Genomic DNA, 13,689 nt, shown 5'->3' with positions numbered 1-13,689 from the left:
TGGCCTAGAGTGCCTTCCCTCTCCATAACTGACAGACAGTTGCTCTCCCCACCTTCAGAGCCTCATTGAGGGCCCATCTTCAAGAGGCCTTCCCTCACTAAGCCCTCATTTCCTCTTCTCCCAACTCCCTTTTGCGTTACCCTGATTTGCTCCCTTTATTCACCCCTACAACACATATATACATATCCATAGTTTATGTTCATGTGTGTCTCCTCCTTTAGACTGTCAGCTCTTTGTGGGCAGAGAATATGTCTACCAACTCTCCCAACTTAGTACAGTGCTCTGCACACAGTAAGTGCTGAATAAATACAATAAATTGTTTGATACAAGAGAATCAGATCCCACGTGGGGCTCACAGTCAAAGTAGGAGGGGAAGCAGGTATTGAATCCCCATTTTGCAGACGAGGGAACTGAGGCACAGAGTTGTTAAGTGACTCTAGTAGCAAACTAATGCTTTTTACTGAACTAAGAACTCGGGAAGGAGCTTTACTGTATTAGGCCACGGGAACATGAAGTGGAAGCTGGCATATTCTCTGACTCTGCTGTGTTTAAACTGAAATCCAAACTTGCTAGAGAGTCAGATTTGACTCCTAAAGGTGCTACTGTAGAAATGTCAAGTAGCTTAGACTTAGATTCAGGGTCAACTAAGCCCTTCCTGGATTTTGGGGAACTTGGGAAGGAAGATCTTCTAAATAATAATTATGGCATTTATTAAGCACTGTGCGGTATTGTAGGAAGAATGTCAAATAGACTAAGGGACTGAGCAAAAACGAGTCCAAGTGAAATTATCCTTGTTTCTGAAGTGTTCTGAAACAGAAGGAAAATGCTGGAACTTTTGGACTGGGATTAAAAACACGTTACCCTAACGCCTTGTTCAACTCTGGTGAAAGTACCAGGAGTGGGAGAGAGTTGTCCAAGAAGGACGGAATAAGAGCAGTGTTATGGGTTTTGGAGAAATGTGACTCACTTTTTAAAAACAAACAAGTCCCTCCATCTTGGGAAACAGAATGAAGCTGTTACAGTCTTTCTCTAGCTGGGACATTTTCTGCCTTTGGAATAATTTTGATGGTACTTGTTAAGCACTTACTCTGTGCCAAGCACTGATCTAAGCAATGGGGAGATATAAGGTAATCAGGGTGGACATAGTTGCTGTCCCACATGGGACTCTCACGGTCTTAACCCGCATTTTACAGATGAAGTAATTGAATCTCAGAGAAGTGAAGTGACTTACCCTAGGTCACACGGTAGACTTGTGGTAGAGTTGGGATTAGAACCCAGGTCCTTCTGACTTCCAGGCCTGGGATCTTATCCATTAAGCCACACTGTCCCTCAGCCGGCCTTTCCATGGGGATGAGGGGTGACAAGCCCGGGAAGCACTGTACACCCAGGAGAGATTTACTTTAGGGAGAGAGCCAAAGCCCAGACCTTCTCATTGTTTTTGAAGTTGTTCCCACGTGCAGATTTTATCTGCCATGTGTTGCCTTTGGTGTCAGTCGGGGCATTCTGATACCGACCTTCCTTTAACTCAATCAGTGGTATTTATCGAGTGCTTACTATATGTAGAGCGCTGTACTAAATGCTCGGGAGAGTACGGTGCTATAGAATTAGCAGACGTGTTCCCCGCCCACAGCGAGATTGCCGTCTAGAGGGGGAGTTATAGACTGGAGGAGGGCCTAACTCGCTTTTGGCCCTATTGGGTCCAACTTAATTAACTTGTACCTACCTCAGCGCTTGAAGTAGTATTTAACACATAATGAGTACTTAAATAATACCGAATCGCCTGGATGACTCCACCCAGGCTGCAGTTGTCAATCATGTAATTGGTTTACGGCAATCAGAAGCGATAGCTGCCATTATGGTTCTGTCGGTGGCATGTCCAATATAGAAAAGCAGCGTGGCCTAGTGGAAAGAGCACGGACCTGGGAGTCCGAGGACCTGGGTTCTAGTCTTGGCTCTGCTGGTCTGGTTTGTATGAACTTCGGCAAGTCACTTGACTTCTCTGTGCCTCAGTTACCTCATCTGTAAAATGGGGATGAAGACAGTGAATTTCATGTGGGACATGGACTGTGTCTGACCTGATTGCCCTGTATCTTCCCCAATGTATAGTATAGTGCTTGGCACATTTAAAAGCAAACATATAAACAAATAAAATAAAAATAAATAATAATAATGCTGGTATTTGTCAAGCGCTTACTACGTGCAAAGCACTGTTCTAAGCGCTGGGGTAGATACAGGGGAATGAGGTTGTCCCACGTGAGGCTCACAGTCTTCATCCCCATTTTACAGATGAGGGAACTGAGGCCCAGAGAAGTGAAGTGACTTGCCCACAGTCACACAGCTGACAAGGGGCAGAGTTGGAATTCGAACTCATGACCCCTGACTCCCAAGCCTGGGCTCTTTCCACTGAGTCACGCTGCTTCTCTATAATGGCATTTGTTAAGCGCTTACTATGTGCAAAGCACTGTTCTAAGCGCTGGAGAGGATACCGGGTGATCAGGTTGTCCCACATGGGATTAAATAACAGCTTCAGTGTTTAAAACACCTCCTTAGCACTTGTGTATATTGTGAATCACGTACACGAAATTCAAGGACACAGAAGTTGTGTACTTGCAAAAATTCCCACTGCGATATTCACTCCTGTTTAGTCCTGTGCACGCCTACAGTCATTGTCTTAGATAACATACAGACTCCACTAGTCAGAAGGACATTCCCTAAGGCCCCAACCACATTCTAAGCCAAGACACGTATCGAAAACCTGCGTTAAGGCAGAACTGAGTGTACTCTCCACATTTATTTTAAAGTCATTTTTCTCTACTCTGCTTACCATCTGTAACTCTCTATCTTCCTCCAAGCACTATTTGTAAATCATTTCGTCTACCGGTATTTGGCATTAGTCGATTGTCACCTTCTCAGTTGTAAACACAAAGCTTATCTCTTCTACATCCATTGGAGTCTTCCAAGCACTCAGTACATACAGTACTCTGCACGTAGCAGATGCTTAATAAATACCATTAATTGGAGATGCTCACTTTTCTCCCCTGGCTGAGCTGCCGGGATCAAGTGATATTTCAGGTTCTGTAGTCGTTTTTAAAATTGGTGAAATCTGGTTACATTTTTCCAGCTTAGTATGTTTGTGCCTACACAGCAGCTGCTTCAAACAAGAATTCAGGTGGATATTTAGATTAAGGGGTAGCTTAGTTTTCCTAACGAAGCTGCCCTCATTTTTATTATTTTAACTTTTTTATGGTACTTGTTAAGCACTTCCTATGTACCAGACATTCTACTAAGTGCTGAGGCAGATAGATGATAATCAAGTTGCAGAGAGTCCCTGTCCCATGTTGGGTTCGCACTCTAAGTCAGAGGGAGGAGGATTTAATTTCCACTTTACGTATGAGGAAACTGAGTCACGGAGCAGTGAAATGACTTGCCCAAAGTCAAACAGCAGACAAGTGTGAACCCAGGTCCACTGACTCCCAAGCCTGCGCTCTTTTCACTAGACCATAATAACGTTGGTATTTGTAAAGCGCTTACTCTGTGCAGAGCACTGTTCTAAGTGCTGTGGTAGATACAGGGTCATCAGGTTGTCCCACGTGAGGCTCACAGTCTTAATTCCCATTTTACAGATGAGGTAACTGAGGTATAGAGAAGTTAAGTGACTTGCCCACAGTCACATAGCTGACAAGTGGCAGGGCCCGGGATTCGAACCCCTGACCTCTGACTCCCAAGCCCGGGCTCTTTCCACTGAGCCACGTTGCTGCTTTTTGATACTGTCGCTCTCCAGGATGTGCGAACGTGGGAATGGATGAGAAGCAGTGAAACCTAGGGGCAAGAGCATAGATGTAAGAGTCAGAGGACCTGGGTTCTAATATGACTCCACCACTTACCTGCTGTGTGACCTTGGGCAAGTCACTTCACTTCTCTGTGCCTCAGTGTCCTCACCTCTTTTGCGCAATGGGTTAAAGTTGTTAAGGTCAGGCCGGCCACACAGCCTGGAATTTCATTTCGCGTGCAAACGCCTTACTGCCTTCCATTCTGCCAGCCAGCTGCCGGACCCCCACCTAATCTGCTCCGCTATTTCATATTCCTTTTTCCTCTCTTTGGGCCCATGTGCTCAAGTGCTTTGAAAGCATTGAGAAGTCCTTGGGTGGAGAGCTTGGCAGGACACCATTCCTAGTGGTCCTTCATGAGGAGAAAGCTTGAGAGCACTTTTTAGTATGGTCTAGTGAGAAGAGCACAGATCTGCATGTCAGAGGACCTGGGTTCTAATCCCAGCTCTGCCACTTGCTCACTGTGTGACCTTGGGCAAGTCACTTTAACTTCTTTCTGCCTCAATTTCCTTATCTGTAAAATAGAGATGCATTACCTATTCTCTCTCCTACTTAGACAGTGAACCTCGTGTGAGACGGGGACCGTGTCCAACCCAAATATCTTTTATCTACCCCAGTTCTTAGTTCAGTGTTTGGCACCTAGTAAGCATTTAGCAAATGCCATTAGTACTATTAGCAATAAGCCAAACAAAAATAATTGGAAACCAGGGAAGGGGGGAGGACAGAGGCATTTTCCTTTGATTGTGTTCGCAAGTGGACCTGAAGGTGTAGGAGGTGAAGTGTTTTCAGAGTCATTGGAGGCTCTAAGGCCTCCAATAGAATTTAAGCCTTTGAGGTTCTAAGATTGGAAAATCCTCCAATTCCTGCGGAACTTGGGAATGTCCTGCAGTGAGCAACCCTACCCTATGCAGTAGATTCATCTTATCACCAGAGAGCAGTAGAGATTTGCAGCTATAGCCAGACCTCGTTCCCCGACATTCATTCGTGACTAGAAATGAACGATTGATGCGGCAGAGCTTGTCCTAAGTCGAGTGGATCTGGGGACGGCACTGCTCGGGTAAGCGGGTTAATGTCCACAGATTCCTTTTTAACTCTTCAGAATCTTCCCACCCTTTCTCCGAAATGTGTCACGACTGAGTCTAAAAAGACTTTCTGCCTTTCCGGCAACTTCACAGATGGATTTTTAGAAATCCACCATCCCCTCCCACGCTCTCATAAAAATCTTGGCAATCGCCACCTACGGCAGTGAGTGCTGTCTGTCTAGAGGGTGGGACCCAGGAATTAGACTTCTTTTAGTTCTAACTCAAAAGCTTACTCTGGCCGATCAATAAATCGATCAACTGATCAGCGCTGTTTATTGAGCGGTTGGTAGAGAGTACAATACAGTAGAGTTGACAGACACGATTCCTGCCCTCAAGGAGGTTACAGTCCACAGTGGGGTGACAGACTGTAAAATAAATTAGAAATAAGGGAAATAGTAGAGTACAAGGATATCTGTGCTGTGGGGCTGACGTGAGTATCAAAGTGCTGAAAAGGTCCAGACCCAAGGGCAAAGGTGGAGCAGAAGGGAGGGGAGATGAAAGATTAGTCAGGGAAGGATTTTTCTGAGGCACTGTGATGACCGTGTCTTTTCTGCAGCCATGCCTTTTTCTGAAGATTTGGGGTGGGCTGAATAATCAGGCATCCAGCATTTCCCTCTGGATGGTCCCGGTTCTCTACTCTGACCCAGTTTTGGCAGAACGACTTGATGGAAAGAGCGTGGAACTGGGAGTCAAGAGTGGTGTGTGACCTCGTGCAAGCCACTTAACCTCTTTGAGCCTCCATTTCCTCATACCTGTCTCGCTCCACTTAACAGGGATGTTAGAAGTATAAAATGAGATAATTGATGTGAAAGTGCTCTGGAAAAATACAAGGGATCCTATACAAATAGAAGGTGTAACTATTAATATTATTATTATTCAGGAATCTCTGGACTCAGAGTTGAAGGTGAGCCATTTTCAGCCTCCTCTCCGCAAGAACTGCTGAGACTTTGGGTTTCAGCTGGAAACTCTAGGACTTGGGGGGAGGACCAAATTCTGGAATGTTTGTTATGGCATTTATTGAGCACTTACTATGTGCCCTACACTGTGCTAAGTGCTAGGTTAAGTGGGATTTAGAATGAAGCATTTGTTGCAGCTAGCCTGCTCCCTTACCCCTCCAGACTGTAAGCTTACTACGGCAGGGAATGTGACTACCAATTATGTTGTACTGTACTTGCCCAAGTGCTTAGTACAGTGCTCTGCACATAGCAAAGGCTCAAGAAATACCACTGATTGATTCTTCTGCCGTCTGTTGCTCTTGCCACGAATTCCCAAAATATTCCAGCACCTGGATGGAGAGCCGGGGAGAATGTCCCTGAACAGATCCTGACACGAAACCATCTTACAGGTAAAGCTTTGCGCGATAATGTGATTTAATGCTTCTAGCCCTATTCTCTCAACCAACTCTTAGTTCTTTAAATGTCTGACAGCTGGAACTTCTTGGTTTATCAGGGCTCTGATGAGGAAATGATAAACATCTGGCAGCTGAATGCTATCAACCAATCAACCACCTTTGGATCCCATCTGAAAGAAGCACGGCCTAGTGAATAGATCATGAGCCTGGGAGTCACAAGAACTAATCCCAGCTCTGCCACTTGTCTCCTGTGAGACCTTGAGCCAGTCACTTCACTTCTCTGTGCCTCAGTTGCCTCATCTGTAGAATGAGGATTAAGACTCTGAGCCCTATGTGGGACAGGGATTGTGTCAAACCTGATTATCTTGTACCTACCCCGGCATTCAGTACAGTGCCTGGCATATAGTAAGCACGTGCCAAATACCATAAAAAAAACTATATTCCAGTTAAGATTTGCATTTCTGGAATTCAAACACTCGGGTGTGACTGAATCTTCTCTACTTTTCAAGAAGGCACCTGATGGGCACTCACTATATCATTATATTTTAAGCTACCAAGCTCTTAGAACAGTGCTCTGAACAGTGCTCAATGAATACCATTGATTGATATGTACATGTAAGTTGATGATGATGGTATTTAAGTGCTTACTATATGCCAAGCACTGTTCTAAACGCTGGGGTAGAAACAAAGTAATCAGGTTGTCCCACGTGGGGCTCACAGTCTTAATCCCCATTTTACAGATGAGGTAACTGAGGCACAGAGAAGTGAAGTGACTTACCCAAAGTCACACAGCTGACAAGTGGCAGAGCTGGAATCAGAACCCATGACCTCTGACTCCCAAGCCCAAGCTCTTGTCACTAAGCCAGGGAGAAACCCAATTTTTTTGTTACCTCTATTTGCCTGTTCTGTGGTTGGCTGGGAAATAAAAAGATGGCTCACCTAGTGACATGTGCATACCATGTGTCCCTGAAAGCTTCTGTATTTACATTGGAGGCTCAGAAAGCGCCCAGGGAATTTTTATTAGATTAGGAAAAAGCTGATAAAGTCACCTTTTCCTCAGTGGGAGTAGGTCATAGTGACAAAGAATATTAGTGGCTTGCTTATTTGTTCCTGATGTGTAAAGAAACACCTTGCCCCTCTTCGCAGTGGACAACAGCATTCCTCGTTAGCTTGCTTATCTTCAGAGGCGATATTCTCTGGACTTGGACATTGCCTGGCAGAAAACTCTTTTCCAGGCTACTTGGTTTTCGTAACTGTCTCTTCAGATAGCTGGCACTTTCAGGTGAAAAGAAAATCTCTTTTACTATGTTTTGAAATATGAATTTGAGATTCTTGAGTATGCCCTCCATTTTTTTTCCTCTGTAGTTCTTCCTGGCCGGAAGAATATGCCCGAAAAGGGCTTCTGTCTTAAAGTTCTTTTGAGGCTGCTGCTTAGATTTCATGTGCCTTGTAACATCTCTCCAATGGAAATTTCATTTCAGCTGTTTAGTTTAAGGCTAAGGAAGAGGACTTTTACAAAAACATCATTAATATCCCTTCTCCTCTCATTAGCAAGACATCTCAATTCCTAAATTGGGAAATGGGACCACAAAGCAGTTTCGGTTTCTACTCGATGTAGTCCCGGGTTTGGATTGTATACATGGAGATACTTGGTAGTAGGAGAAGATGATCTGAATTCTGTTCTGTGGATTTTTATTTCAAAGACTCCATTTGAAAGGACGTCCCAAAGTTCACTTTGAGAACCAGATTTTTAAAGATATGAGTTACTGTGGTAATTGAAAGCCTGAAAAATGTAAATGAATATTACAAAGATGCCAGCAAACCCGTGTGATATTTTTGGAATTAGATAATTAGCCAAAAGAAATTTAGGTTAATTACAAAATAATAGTGAAATCGGTGGTCAAAAGTTTGGGACAAGTTTTGAAACATGAGTGACACTTTTCAACCTTTTTTGAAATCAGGCCAGCATTTTTGAAACAGCTCAAGTAGTAGTGCTGGGTCAAATGTGGGTTGAGAACATGTTGGTTAGAAATATGGCAATAGAGAGAAAAGGTTTGGATATAGTTAGACATAAATCAATGGTATTTGAGAGCTATCTGGATGTAGAACACTGTGCTAAGCACTTGGCAGTATGCAATACAGTTGAATTGGTAAATATCCCTGCCCAAAAGGAGTTTACAGCCCAATTGTTATACATTGGTCTTAACTATACCTGCAGGTACTGTCAGTAGTTTTCAATTCAGACTAAAGAAAGGTAATATATTTATGCTCTTTCTGTCCTCAAAAATGGGGTGGGTTTTTTTTTAAAAGCTTGTTAAAATTGCTTTCCATAGTCATGCTCGGATCTCCCTGTTCTCCATTGCTGGCAAGATTTTAACCGTAATCTCTGGAAATGGCAACTCAAAGTATCATTTGTGTATTCCTGAGTTGAAATCTAGCTGTGGCACTGATACCCTCTTTAGCCCACTCCCTTAGCACCTCCATTTTACACCTACTTGGTTTTTGCTTTTTTTTTTTACCTTTTACTTTTACCTTTTTTATAACTACCTTCTTTTTCTGTGTGTTTTTCTTTTCAATGGTATTTAAGTGCTTAATATGTGCCAGGAACGGTACTAAGCACTGGGTAGATACAAGATATTCAGGTTGGACATAGTCTTTGTCCCAAACGGGGCTCACAGATGGAAGTAACTGAGGCACAGAGAATTCAAGTGACTTACCCAATCAGGTTGGTTACAGTCCCTGTGCCATGCAGGGCTTGCAGTCTGAGGAGGAGGAGGACCAGGTATGGAATTTATATTTTACAGTTGAGGAAATGAAGGCACAGAGAAGCTAACTGATTTGTCCAAGGTCACACAAACTTGCACTGATGGAATTTCGTGAAAACCGAGCATTGATGAGCAAGGGCTAGTCAGTGTATTATAGGGCAGGCAGCCCCATATGATGTCACGTGTGCCATCTTGTAGAAATTAGGCTCACCCAAGCCCACAGCGTTTCTCTGGGAGGACCTTTATAAGCTCTAGAATGTACTCCCCCAAGCGTTTAGTACAGTGCTTTGCACACAGTAAGCGCTCAATAAATACAATTGATTGAATGAATAGAGCTTTTTCATCCTCCTCTCAGGTGCTTTTTAATATGCCCTGTTTCGTGTCAGGTCACCTGAGGGCTGAAGTCGAGGTGGAAGGGTTCCAGGCCTGGAAATACAAATAGCGAAAAATATCTGGTGCAGAATCTTTACCGGTCAGGTTGCTCGAAACCAGAATATCCGGCATAAAACCAGATAACCACCCTGTAAACGTACTGGGGATTTTTAAAGTACTCGGGATAAAAATATCTCTGGGAGAAAATGGTGAGCCTCCTTCCTTTTTTACAAGAAAATTAGTTAAGGGGAATTATGAGCAAGGAACAGAGACAGAGTTGCCTGGGGCAGTAAACTATACTTTATTTAATCTAGATGGTGAAAGCAGAAGGGAGGGTGCCCATAGCTTTCCGAATGGGTTTTTTTGTAGTACCAAAGCAAATTCTGAAGCAAATTTCCTCCATGATTCTTTTTTTTATATATAATTTCCCCATGATGGACGTATTCAGGGAAAAATTTTTGATAATTCTACCTTTCTATTCTACCAAAAACTACAAAGACTCATACTCTCTTTCCCACCCTCCCAAAACTCACCATGGCTTGGGGTACCCCAGAACACCTGAATCCTACTCGGGCAGCTAATCATCAAGGCTCATGAGCCTCTGGTTCGTGACCGTTTCCAAACATGCCAAATTACTGTAGCACGGAGTCTCTATTTGCAAGCAGTGGATCTTACTATTGGTCTGTAAAAAATAAACCCTTTGAATTGCTATGATTAGGGTGATCATAGAGTATTCAGTTGGCTTTAGCTATAGATTCAGTTTGTCTCTTGGAAAATGTTTATAGGATTATTAGAAAATAAGATATTCAGTAACGATTCCAACTCAGTTGCCAAGATAGCCATTAACCGAATAAATACAGAAGCAAGCTACGAAATTGTTTTCCCTCAAGTCGCATTTGATGTATTTGGTTTCCAAGGAGCAACTTTAAAACAGAAGAGCAAGAGTATGGGTTTTTGTGATTTGGTTCTTAAATTCATTTGGGTCTTAAATTTGGCTCTCCTTAAAATAAGGAACTAAGCGTAACTAGAAAATAGTTGTTTTATTAATCAGTCTCAGATGAAAAACTGCAGTAATGAAAGAAAACGTGTTCAAAATAAGTCAATTGAATAGCTCAGTTACACACACTGTCTAAGGCTGGAACATAGTCAAAATACTTTGGCTTTGGTTATCACCTAACTTGATTGTTGGATTTGTACCCACCTTAGATCCATTACTTTTTCATCTTGATCATTATGGAAAATGAGCACACATCTATTTCTCAGAAAAAGCAGTTCCAGGGGAACGTCAGATGCAAAGAATACTATTCTTCAGAAAGTGGAAATCTTGAACTCCACAGTGAGTGATTTAGCGGGTCTTGGAGGGTCATCTGCAGTGTAACCCAAAATTTCAGGAAGAATTTGGCATGCCTTGAAATCTCCAATCAGTGGTATTGAGTGCAGCACAATACAACAGAGTTGGTAGACTCGATCCATGCCCGCAAGTAGCTTACAGTGTAGAGTGGGGAGACAGACATTAAATTGCGGATATGTACGTAAGTGCTGGATATTAAGAATTTCAAGGGTACAAGATGCAAGAACACAGGGGGTGCAGAAGGGAGAGGGAGTAGGGGAAATGGGGAATTTAGGGAAGGCCTCTTGGAGGAGATGTGAAGGCACATGTAAGGCTTTCATAGCAGAAGCCATTGCGGCCAGCGGGGAGAGAGTATGGACTACCGGCTGTGGTTCACATCTGCAGCTCCTGCCTCATGGCTCGGTCGCGTCGGTGGAGGAGAGCAGCCTCTCTCCCTCCTCCCCATCCTGGTCAAAGGAGCTATGGAAGCCCGCAAGGTGGGAGGGAGTGTCCCTCCTGAGCGGAACAGAGCAAATCCAGTTGGAATAGCACGGGGTGGCAGGGGGATGAGGAAAGCGGCCTGGGTGGTCCCCGGAGGGCTCCGAGGTGGATAGCCTCACCCACACTGCCCATTGGCAGTCTCTAGGTGGGCTGCCCCAGCCAAGGATGGGCTGGAGACAGTCCAGTGGCCCTTAGGCCATCTGCTTTGACGTTCAGGTGGGCGGCCATGGCGTCACCATTCATGGCAGCAGCACTACTGTATGACATGGTGTTGGGTGTCCACCCCTGTAGCCCGAGGGCCCGGTTGGCCATTTGAGATCTGCGACCCTCCACCTTCCTCCTACCCTCTGAACCCCCACGTTTGGTTCCGAGAAGAGCCGGATGTTGATCCTGAACCTCAGGGTACTGACCCCGGCTTAGCTGATCTTGGGTTCTTACGCACCCCCGGGGAGAGATGGCTTGCACGCCAATGTTCTCTGGCTCCAGCCAACACAGTAAACTGTGGCTTTCTCTGTTTGTTCCTAGATGTTAAATTAACGTCACAGATTTTGCCGGTAAAACTCCCACCCTGCAGGGATGATCCTTGAGAAGAAACTAGGGATTCAAGGAAAATCCTCCAGAATTCAGTTGAAATAGAGACAGAATTAAGGCAAATCCTGTCACTCTCTTCTTTCTCCTGCTTCCCACTCTGCCAGGATTGCAGATCAAAGCCCCTGTTTTCCATGTCATGATCTGTCATAACCCTTTCATCATAATCATCAACAGTATCTATTGAATGCTCACTTTGTGCAGAGCACTGTACCAAGCGCTTGGGAGAGAACAAAATAACTGAGTTGGCAGAGACGTTCCCTGCCCCACAATGAGCCTACAGTCCTAGAGGTAGATACAGACATTAATATAGATAATTAATCGTATATAGTTTGAAGATGAGTACATAAGTGCTGTGGAGTTTAGCGTAGGGTGAATAACAAATGCCCAAATGTCACAGAGCCAAGGGGATAACCTAAGTCTGCTAAGCATCAACTCTCTCCTCTGGATCACTGAGGTGTGTGGCTTGTTTCAATGGCAAAGACCAAACATTTTGCTACACAACAGACACTGTTGGGACAGAGAACAAAAGTGTAGCCTGTTCTGTCTCCCTTCCTACCGGAAGTAGAAACTAACCAAGGATCGAGATGTCCAGAGAATAAATATCGAGTCCTCGATCACCCCCGCTGTGTGAAAGGGGCACTTTGAGACAGTCATGCTCCCCGCATGATAATGCTGACCCTTTGCCATTCTTTCCCATCAAATACCCCCCACCCCCCGATTTTTTCCAGGGAAGAACTGATCAGAAAATTAGGGACCTTTCCACTAGCAGATATCCAGCGTCCTCACCGTTCCATTGTCAACTACACAGATGTTTGAGACTAAAGGTTGAAGCTCAGATTCTTTGGGGTGGACAACTGGGAAATAGAGGTGTAAAAATGTGCTTAAAATGAATTGGTTTGTGTTAAAACTTTCTCTTTGATTCTCCACACAATCAGTCAATTGGTGGTATTCGCTGGGCGCTTACTGAGTGCAGAGCACTGTACCGAGCACTGTACCGAGTACTGGGAGAATGCAACAGAGTTGGCAGTCACCATCCCATCACCAGTAATATCCTTAATGCTGATTAGAACCTGGGTGTATTTTCTGGACATAAGCAGTTCTGGTCTTTCCTAATTCTTTCCACTGATGTTGATGGGGGCTACAGCGTTTTGGCCTCACAAACTAGCTTTAGCGTTTAGCCCTTTCAAATGGTTTCACATATGCTTTCCAAAGTAACCACCATATTTTAGGAAGACTTTATTAGCTTCGGTAGAAATTCAAGCTTCTTATGTGTCATTTTGCTGGTTCCCAAGGAGAATAATGATGAAACAGCACACAGTGTGCTATTCAATTTCTACAGTCACGTCCTTTCCTTTTTCTTTTCCTTGCTTGATTTTTTTTTTCAGAGACTTAATGAAATGCTAGTCTTTGTTTTGTGTTGACACAAATCAGATGCAGCTTGGACTAATGTGTGTTCCTGTGTGTATGGTTACATAAATGTGTGGTTTCCCCCTCTAGAAATAGATGAAAGTGAAGTCATTCATAGCACACATTCAGAGCCCAGATTGTTCTCGGGTTAGCCGACATTAATCATGATAAGAATCTCATTTGGGTCTTCTGGCCGCAATGTAGGGAAGCGGCTGGCTTTGACAGTCCACACATCCTACAAAGCCGTGAATTCCTGCTCATTTGTCATCAAGAAGCAGCCTGGCCTAAGGGATAGAGCCCGGACCTGGGAGTCAGAGGACCCGGGTTCTAATCCTGGCTCCGCCACTTGCCTGCCGTGTGACCTAGGGCAAGTCGCTTTGCTTCTCTGTGCCTCAGTTCCCTCATGGGGTTTAAGACTGTGAGCCCTATATAGGACAGGGATTGATTCCAACCTGGATTATTG

Source organism: Ornithorhynchus anatinus, chromosome 17 (assembly GCF_004115215.2).
Source record: "Ornithorhynchus anatinus isolate Pmale09 chromosome 17, mOrnAna1.pri.v4, whole genome shotgun sequence".
Classification (NCBI taxonomy): Eukaryota; Metazoa; Chordata; class Mammalia; order Monotremata; family Ornithorhynchidae; genus Ornithorhynchus; species Ornithorhynchus anatinus.
Note: the sequence above shows the minus strand (reverse complement) of the source record.